Source organism: Mauremys mutica, chromosome 3 (assembly GCF_020497125.1).
Source record: "Mauremys mutica isolate MM-2020 ecotype Southern chromosome 3, ASM2049712v1, whole genome shotgun sequence".
In the NCBI taxonomy this organism is placed as follows: domain Eukaryota; kingdom Metazoa; phylum Chordata; order Testudines; family Geoemydidae; genus Mauremys; species Mauremys mutica.
In genome coordinates, this window is record NC_059074.1 from 159,892,252 (window position 1) to 159,900,895 (window position 8,644).

The window sequence follows — 8,644 nt, forward strand, 5'->3', positions numbered from 1 at the left end:
TTCACATGATGCAAGAAGGGGCCTTAACATAATTGTATGTTGCTTTACAGTGCTCTTTTTGCTTTCACTTAATAGAATAAAGATTGATTTCAAACCAACACAATTCTTTTATTAAAAGACAACAACCGGAGGAGAGAGTCAAATGACAAAAACACATTAGCAGGGAGGGGGAGGGGGAAAGGGAAGGTCTCCAGAGAAGGAGGGGTCCCAGGATGGCTACAGATTTGTGTATGTCCAGGGACCATATCCAACCTTCTCCTTTGGGGTACAATGCAGTGGGTGATGTACTTCAGCAGGCCCAAACTGCAGAGGGATGGGTGTTGAGTGCAGTGGGTAGTGGGAGTCCACAGGGCTGGACTGTAAGGAGGGAGGAGTGGAATGCTGTGGGTAGAAACTGGAGCCAGGAGGTTGATAAGAGTGTGTTGGTGGTGTGTGTGTGTGTGCAGGGGCGCATGGGCAAGAGTTTTGTGACAGTGGCTGCAGGGAAGGGCAGGTGTGAAGCCGCTCGATTTGAAGAGCTAGTATCACCTGGAGTGTGTCCACTTGGCGCTCCATAACGTTTAAGAGCCGCTCTGTGGCTTTATTTTGGCGTGCCGCATTCTCCTTTCAGTTCCTCTTGTTGCAGTCTCGCCACTTCTTCAATTCCTGTTTCTCGGTGGCAGAGTGCATCATAACCTCATGCATAAAGTCCTCCTTAGTTCTTCTTGGACGCTTTCTAATTCTGCTCAGCCATTCTGCCGCCAATAAGGGAGGCTGGGCTCCCAAGGTCATCTCTGTGAAGTTTAAATGCAACGTTTTACAGAAGCAGTATTGTTTGCAACACAGACAACATTGATTCAGTGCTTTAAAACACAGCCAGTACTCACACACCTGTCACTAACTGGCTGACTCCAGACAAGCACACATGAGCCACAAGACCCCCAAAATGATGACTAGCCGCAGGGGCAGGGTAAATCACTGTTCCTGGACCCTGCTGTACACTGGGCATGTGGCTCTTGTGGAGAGCCAGCACTGTAGGGTGCTGATAATTATTCCTGTCCCCACACTTTCCACAGGATGTGATATCATTATGGAAGAGATATCGCTGCTGAGGGTGAGCAGGAAATCAAGGGACGGTCTTCTCCAAGCCTACAGCTTCTGCCCTGGGCCCTATGCGGCATGCCTGTGTGCAGCAATGGTCCTCCTTCTCCTCCCGACAGCACAGTGACACGTGAAAGTTACTGTTAATGGGGCAAGAAATAAAGCAGCTCTGCCGAGGAACCTGTGGCAGCAGATTGCCCAGTATCTCCATGAGAGTTTCCTGGAGATCTCTGAGGGAGATTCCCGTGAAGTGAGGGAGTCTATCAACATCCTGTTCCGCCACTCAGAATAGGCATGCGGTGGGAAACAAACCTGCTTTCTGCAACCCTCCTGCCCCCAACAAATCACTTCAGCAATTCCCAAAATCAGATCCACTTACCAGGGGCCTCCTCTCCTGTTTGTGCTTCATCAAGATCTGACTGTTGTGACTGGTGAGGCTCCTCCGGGGCAGAAAAGAGCTTCTGACTGTATGCATCTCTGACCTCCGAGTTGTCCTCTGCCCCTGGGTCCACCTCCCCCTCTTTGTCCAAGATTTCCTCCTCCTGGCTCGGTCCACTCTTGACTGGCATGTGTGCCAACAAAGTATCCACAGGGGCCTTCGCAGGGGAGGTGGGGTCGCCACTGAGTATCGCATCCGGCTCTTTGTAGAACCGGCAGCTCGTGGGCGCAGCGCTGGAGCGGCAGTTTGCCCCTTGCACCCTGTGGTAGGTGTTCCGCAGCTCCTTCACTTTGACCCTGTACTGCAATGTGTCCTGGTCATGGTCCCTTTCTATCATGCATCGTGAAATCTGACCGTAGGTGGTATAATTCCTAAGGCTGAAGCGCAGCTAGGACTGCACAGCTTCCTCTCTCCAAATGCCGATGAGGTCCAGCAGCTCAGTATCACTTCAAGCAGGGGATTGCCTGGTGCGTGGAGCAGTCATGGCCACCTGGAAAGATGTGCTGAGACCATTGCACGCAGCAGCGAGCAAACGGGAAGGGGACTTTCAAATTTGCAAAGGAATGTACGAGGTGGGGATGATGGTTGGTCACCTGAGGGCAGGGCAGTAGAGTTCAAACTGATGACCAGAGAGGTGAGAACAGGCATTGTGGGACACCTCCGGGAGGCCAATCGAAGCGCTGTAGTCACCACGGTGTCTATACTGGCACCACAGCGCTGTAGCCCCAGCGCAGAAAGCTGTGCACCTCTTGGGGTGGTTGTTTTAGAGCACTACAACTGCGCAGTTTCTACGCACTCAGTGGCTTGGCAGTGTGTACGCCTTGGGAGTTACAGCGCAGAAAGCTGCTTTACTGCGCAGAAACTTGCCAGTGTAGACGGGGCCTCAGTGTAGCCATCTTCTGAGGGTATGTCTACACTACGGGATTATTCTGATTTTACAGAAACCGGTATTTGGAAACAGATTGTATAAAGTTGAGTGCACGCGGCCACACTAAGCACATTATTTCGGTGGTGTGCATCCATATACTGAGGCTAGCATCGATTTCCGGAGAGTTGCACTGTGGGTAGCTATCCCATAGTTCCCGCAGTCTCCCCTGCCCATTGGAATTCTGGGTTGAGATCACAATGCATGATGGGGCAAAACAGTGTCGCAGGTGATTCTGGGTAAATGTCGTCAGTCAATCCTCCCTCCGTGAAAGCAACGGCAGACAATCATTTCGCGCCCTTTTCCCTGGATTGCCCTGGCAGACGCCTAGCATGGCAACCATGCAGCCCGTTTAGCCTTTTTTCACGGTCACCATATGTCTACTGGATGCTGCTGACAGACGCGGTACTGCAGTGCTACACAGCAGCATTCACTTGCCTTTGCAAGTTAGCAGAGACGGTTACCAGTCATATTGTACCATCTGCTGCTGTCATGGGTGCTCTTGGCTGGCCTCGGTGAGGTCAGCCGGGGGCGCATGGACAAAAATGGGAATGACTTCCCAGATCATTCCCTTCTTTAAGTTTTGTCTAAAGGTAGAGTCAGTCCTGCCTAGAATATCAGGCAAGTCTACTAAAGAACCACAGATGCAAACAGCCGCTCTGGGTCAGAGCCCCAGACATCCTGCAGAAATGATGAGCTGCATGCCATTCTAGGGGGTGCCCCTGCAACAACCCCACCCGTTGCTTCCCTCCTCCCGCACCCCTCCTGGGCTACCGTGGCAGTTATCCCCCCATTTGTGTGATGAAGTAATAAAGAATGCATGAATAAGAAACTGACTTTATTGCGTCTGCAATCAGAGATAAAAGGTGGGGGGAGGCAGCCTCCAGCTGCTATGATATTCCAGGCAGGACTGAATCTCCATTAGACAAAGCTTAAAGAAGGGAATGACCAGGAATCATTCCCATTTTTGCCCAGGTGCCCCCAGCCGACCTCACCGAGGCCAGCCAGGAGCACTCATGGGATGATGATGATGATGGATACCAGTCATATTGCACCATCTGCTATCAGGAAGGGAAGGGGAGGGGATGCTGCTGTGTAGCGCTGCAGCACCGCGTCTGCCAGCAGCATCCAGTAGACATACAGTGACATTGAAAAAAGGAGAGAAACGATTTTTTTCCCTTTTCTTTCACGGGGGGGCTGACGACATATACCCTGAACCACCCGTGACAATGTTTTTGACCTTTCAGGCTTTGGGAGCTCAGCCAAGAATGCAAATGGTTTTCGGAGAGTGCGGGAACTGTGGGATAGCTAGAGTCCTCAGTCCCACCTCCCTCCCTCCCTCCGTGAGCGTCCATTTGATTCTTTGGCTTTGCATTACGCTTGTCTCAGCTCCTTCACGCAGCACTGGGTTGAGTCCTATTGTGGCCTCTGTCTGTCATAGCCTTGGAGATTTTTTCAAATGCTTTGGCATTTCATCTTTTGGAACGGAGTTCTGATAGAAGAGATTCATCTCCCCATACAGAGATTAGCTTCGGTATCTTCCGTACGGTCCATGCTGGAGCTTTTCTTTGATTCTGGGACTGCATGGTCACCTGTGCTGATCGGCGCTCCATGCTGGGCAAACAGGAAATGAAATTCAGAAGTTTGCAGGGCTTTTCCTGTCTACCTGGCAAGTGCATCCGAGTTCAGATTGCTGTCCAGAGCGGTCACAATGGTGCACTGTGGGATAGTGCCCGGAGGCCAATACCGTCGAATTGCGGCCACACTAACCCTAATCCGAAATGGCAATACCGATTTCAGTGCTACTCCCCTCGTCGGGGAGGATTACAGATATTGGTATTAAGAGCCCTTTATATCGATATAAAGGGCTTCGTTGTGTGGACGGGTGCAGGATTAATGCGATTTAACGCTGCTAAATTCGATATAAACTCATAGACCAGGCCTGAGTGTCTGTCTTTCACATTGTAAACGGTCTGAGGCAGAGCTTGTCTTTATTTTTGACATCTGCACATTGTGAGCACTAAACAAATAATGATACTCAATAAATCTGAAGAGATCCCAGCTAAGTACTTCTGATCTGATTCCACAGTTGCGATTTTCCTTTTAATGCTTTTTATTACCAGAGCCTCATTTTCATAATATAAACAGTTGGTGCATTTACTTTTGGTCCTGTTTTGTTGCCTTCAGACAACGTTTGCTTTTTTTTTGGTTAAGAAAAAAAGCCTTGTTTAAAAAGTCTTTGGTGGCAGTATTCTCTGTGGTGTATTATGCAGTCTCTGAGCACCCAACATTCTCATTCTCTCAGCCCAAACTTGCATAAAGGCACACTAGCTTTTCCCTGCTCAAAGGAGAGACAGGAAAGGCTCTTGTCTACAAATAGAGATATCAAGTAACTCAGTAGTTGCAATTTTCTACACGGCTAACTCTGTAGCATTTGAATTTGTGAGGCTGGAGGCAGCACTTCTTGCACAAGGGCAGAGATGGGCTTGAATTGAAATGCTCTTGCCACTTAGAAAAAGGAGAGTGCGTCAGCAGGAAGGATATCACACTAAAAGAACAAAAGTCACAGAAAACCCCTTGTAGGGCCTGATTTTCAGAGACAGCCTGTGTTTGCACCTGCAAATTGAGTAATTAGGTGTGAGTGAGGCCTGGCTGAAAACTGGGCCCTGAGTATTTAAATCTGTTCAAGGTACTTTAGTCCATGCTAGCATTGTATCTTCTGGTTGTGCTGTATTTGCAATGTGTTGGCAGTCTAACCAAAGCTGGTAGATTGTGGGTACTGAGCAGTCGGTTGACGCAGTCAAAACTCTCCAAGCTGTGGCAGCAACGAAAGTTTGTCACTATTTAACATCTCTGGGGTGAATAATTTCCTAGTACGGATTATGGTATCAGTGACCATCATAGTGCAGCTGTGCATTGTTTCATCTGGTACTTAACATTTGTCATTTTGCAGAGGTACTGTGCAGACAATGAACTTTGGCTGTAGGGTCAGAGTTTCAATATTCTCAGAGTGAGACACACAAAAATAGATTGTGGAAGCAGATAGTAAATGGGGTTTTCTAAAGGGAGGAGGTTGAAGATATCCCAAGGGCAGGGACCAAGAACTCTTCCTTCATAGAGAGGCAGAGATCAGTTGGGGCTCAGGGTGAGTCACAGCAAATTGTGGGAGAGCTTCAGTGGGTCGGGGCAGCACAGAACCAAAAGCCTTAACACAGAAGCTGTGGTGGATTCCTCAAGATCTGTGAGGGTCTGAACTCCTGCCTATTCTGCAGGGCATAAATTGCCTCCCAAAAAATGATCTGTCGGAAACACACTTCTCAGGGGAACTTTGTCATGGGATAAAAGGGAAGGTCCTTTCATGGATTGAGAACTGGTTAAAGGACAGGGAACAAAGGGTAGGAATTAATGGTAAATTCTCAGAATGGAGAGGGGTAACTAGTGGTGTTCCCCAAGGGTCAGTCCTAGGACCAATCCTATTCAATTTATTCATAAATGATCTGGAGAAAGGGGTAAACAGTGAGGTAGCAAAGTTTGCAGATGATACTAAACTTCTCAAGATAGTTAAGACCAAAGCAAATTGTGAAGAACTTCAAAAAGATCTCACAAAACTAAGTGATTGTGCAACAAAATGGCAAATGAAATTGAATGTGGATAAATGTAAAGTAATGCACATTGGAAAAAATAACCCCAACTATACATACAATATTATGGGGGCTAATTTAGCTACAACGAGTCAGGAAAAAGATCTTGGAGTCATCGTGGATAGTTCTCTGAAGATGTCCACGCAGTGTGCAGAGGCGATCAAAAAAGCAAACAGGATGTTAGGAATCATTAAAAAGGGGATATAGAATAAGACTGAGAATATATTATTGCCCTTATATAAATCCATGGTACACCCACATCTTGAATACTGTGTACAGGTGTGGTCTCCTCACCTCAAAAAAGATATTCTAGCACTAGAAAAGGTTCAGAAAAGGGCAACTAAAATGATTAGGGGTTTGGAGAGGGTCCCATATGAAGAAAGATTAAAGAGGCTAGGACTCTTCAGCTTGGAAAAGAGGAGACTAAGGGGGGATATGATAGAGATATATAAAATCATGAGTGATGTTGAGAAAGTGGATAAGGAAATGTTATTTACTTATTCCCATAATACAAGAACTAGGGGTCACCAAATGAAATTAATAGGCAGCAGGTTTAAAACAAATAAAAGGAAGTTCTTCTTCACGCAGCGCACAATCAACTTGTGGAACTCTTGAGGAGGTTGTGAAGGCTAGGACTATAACAGTTTTTAAAAGGAAACTGGATAAATTCATGGTGGTTAAGTCCATAAATGGCTATTAGCCAGGACTGGTAAAGAATGGTGTCCCTAGCCTCTGTTTGTCAGAGGGTGGAGATGGATGGCAAGAGAGAGATCACTTGATCATTGCCTGTTAGGTTCACTCCCTCTGGGGCACCTGGCATTGGCCACTGTCGGTAGACAGATACTGGGCTAGATGGACCTTTGGTCTGACCCGGTATGGCCGTTGTTATGTTATGTTATGTGGAGTTTTCTGTCCCCTGCACAAGTTTTTCTATGTAGAAGACCAACTGGGACCATGAATTCTGATTACAAGAGATTTTCGCTTGAGTTGTTTGGTTGCCAATGGACTTGAGGGAGTTAACCCCTTTGTAAAAGCTAATCTGGACATTTCCCAAACATTTGTTCTGGGATATAGATATGTGAGGGTTTACCCAAAGAATCAGTTCAATTTTCATTTCAATTTGAAATTAAATTTTTAATTTTGAAGAAAAATCAAAGCATCTTCAACTATATGAAAATCTTCTACAGGACATTAGCATTTTAAAAGCCATTTTTCATTTAAAAAAAAATTCTGATGACAAAAATTTCGACCTGCTCTGGTGATGATACTCTGTCCTTCATCAGCGTCTTCTACCCAAGAAGCTCTAAGAGCTTTACCAATTTCAATGGACTCTTTGGAAGGGAGATCTCATTTCAGCTGGTGTCATCTCTAAAAAAACTGTCCCAGGCGGAGATAGGGGGACTCTCCTGCTCCCTACTAACACTTCCCCCTGTTATGTGATAGGATATGGAAACAACTTTAAACATTTTCCACAAATGTTTATTTTTTTCAACCAGCTTTGCATTGTAATGAACTGGTGGGTGGATGTGAACATACATGTGCACACTGCTGTCTGGCGTGGAATCAGAACTACTCAGCCCTGTGTCATTGGCCCTACACTGCTAATAGGTTAACAGAGATTCTCCTTTACCTCAAGTGATAGGGGCCTGTAGTTTGAAACAGCAAGTTTGCATGGTGTTGGTCTGATGTTCTGAGTGGCCTGTGGCATGTAGCATAATGGCAATTGTCAAGTTCTGAGTGGCCATGGATTTGTTAGTGTTAGAAACCAGATGCACTGCATGAATATTACTGTACCATTTTCTGATTGGCAGCAAATGAGCAAGGAAAACTTTGCAGGAGAAGCTGTGACAAAGCTGGAGTGTGGTTGAGGTAGCCTTTATCTGCTTGCCATGTTTGCTCATGCATTGGAGTCTGGGACAAATGACTTGAGTCATCAGCAGTGAGCACAGCACACACAGAACCTAGCACATCCTCAGTGGCTATGAGAACTAGTTTGCTAAGAAGCAGAGTCTCAAAAGGCCACTGTCTAGCCGTGCACACTGGGAAGGAGAAATGCAAAAATCTAATGGGTCTTTAAAAAACAATTTAAATTAGTCTGAGCTCACCCATTAGTCCTAAAAGTGTGGGTTGATGCATGGCATCGTTACAGGGTAGAGTTAAAGTTGTTTATGTGTTTTAATTTACATTTCCTACCTTCACATGTTTGGATTTCTTTTAAGTTTAACTCTAGCTCTGACTTTGTAGAATACCTCATTTGGCGAGCATCCCTGTAAAGATTTTTATCCTCACATACACTCAACATTTATTTAAGATGGGATTATTAAGTGAATCTTAAACAGGGTGGAAGACCCACTACTTCCATCCCTGTAGAATCTGATCCAAGTTCGACCCAGATCTTGAAAATGAAATAGAGGGTAGGTACTGACTGAAAGTGATTAATTCATTTTCCTTCTCTGGTATTTTCACAGCTGCAGCATGCTTTGCATTGTAAATAGGGAGAGCAGATCAGGTTGGATATAGTTGGATTACGCATTGTACTGTTTACCTATTATACATATT